Genomic DNA, 1,788 nt, shown 5'->3' on the forward strand with positions numbered 1-1,788 from the left:
GCCTCCGTGGACCGGCAGCCGGGGTCGCGTTACCCGCGGGGAATCGCAGCGCTAGACATGAGTTTATCGGTGAGTCAACGTGAAATGCAGGCGTGCGGATATAGTTTCCGAATCCGGCCCAGGGGCAAGCGTCAGCAGAAATTTAATGTGGTACGATATATATATATAATATATATATAGGATAAGTATATATTATATATAATATTATTATTCATGCTGAGAATATTAATGCACTGATTACTACAGCCGATAAGGTACGAAACTCATACTATGCGATGCAGTAGTGCTACCAGAGACAACCAGTTCAAATCCGTGACGACATTTCACCACGCAAACGCAGCGACAATAATTGACTTACGTACGCAATAGTACAGATTTTTTTCGGATGATCGGCGAAAATATAATCCACACACACACACACACACACACACACACGCGCGCGCTTTCTGCCAAAAATCAAACTGCGGAATGGAATGTTATTTTGTTTTAAACTTTATGACCCCGACGAGATTCGAACACGCAACCTTCTGATCTGAAGTCAGACGTGCTACCGTTGCTCTACGGAGTCGCATCAGTTAACGAAGTCCGCGAGAAATTACACGAGTTTTCAAAATAAAACCGAGGTAAAATGAAGCGCGATTTACGGCGAGTGTTCGGCGCAATTTGACGAGACCGTGACGTAAGCGAGTGAATTGAGCCATCGGCCGCCGCTGCTCCGCCGTCCGGTAGAAAAAAATAGAGCGTCCCTTAAGCTCGAAGCATTGGATTCTTCTCTCGTAGTTGTTGATTTTCGAATCCGGTTCGTCTGCTTGACCCTCTCTAGAGCCGCAGCATCCAGGGGAGGGGGAGGGGGGACAGGGGAGGGGGAGAGGAAGGAAAGGGGGAGGAGACGGGAAGGGTGAGGAGGAGGGGAGGGGAAAGAGGGGAAGGAGGTGGGGCAGCCGCCTCACCCATGAGACTTTTTGAGAACGAATATGTAACCATTATGAAAGCTTACTCGTATGAGAACGGCAAAGCAAAATAAATAATAGCATAACTATTCGAGTCTAAGGTTCCGAAAAACGAAAAGAACTTGTTTGCTAAAGCCCGGCGCACACGTGAGTTATTTGCTCAAGTTCTGGCATATATAAGAGTAAGAGATATATAGAGGAGGGTAGTGATGCAGTGAGAGGAGGAGCGCAAGAGAGAGAGAAGGCGAGAGAGAGGAGGAGGCGGAAAGAGAGAGAGAGAGCGCGAGAGAGAGAGAGTGACTGTTTATTACTCCCGCGTTACTCTCCGCCACTAGAGGGGGTGGCTAACCCACCCAACATGGCTGCCCCCATGTAGGCACTCGACTATCCACAACAACAATTGGTGAGCATGCAAAACCTCACGAAAACGCACACTAATAGACACCGGACCTCACAAATAATTATACAATCACAAACACGGAACATTAACCCATAACCTGCCCGTGGTTCCCAGTGAGCTACCTCACAATTACCTAGCTGGGAACTGTGGTGACCGGTGCCACCGCCACACTGTCTTAATAAAAAAATGTAATCTCATTTCTTTGTGTTTCCCCTAACAAAATTTTATAGCGGACAGAGACCCCCAAAATGCACAACCATACAAACAATCAATTGCCTGTGAATGAAATGTCAATGACAGGCACGGAATACTCAAAAACAAACGCACGAAACATGCCAATTAATACAGTGGAAATACACGATCCATAATAGCACCGTGATATGCGAGGCGACACGCCTTACTGCGCCACCTACTGAACGACTATCGTACCTATCTACC

The 1,788-nt window shown here is 47.1% G+C and overlaps 1 non-coding gene across 1 annotated transcript; it reads right to left on the reverse strand.

The window, feature by feature from the left end:
- Positions 1 to 496: 496 nt before the first annotated feature.
- Positions 497 to 568, reverse strand: Trnastop-uca. Its single transcript has one exon. It is a non-coding gene; the product is annotated as a tRNA-Sec (tRNA).
- Between the last annotated feature and the right edge of the window lie 1,220 nt (positions 569 to 1,788).

This window comes from Priapulus caudatus, unplaced genomic scaffold (assembly GCF_000485595.1).
Source record: "Priapulus caudatus unplaced genomic scaffold, Priapulus_caudatus-5.0.1 Scaffold435, whole genome shotgun sequence".
NCBI lineage: Eukaryota > Metazoa > Priapulida > Priapulimorpha > Priapulimorphida > Priapulidae > Priapulus > Priapulus caudatus.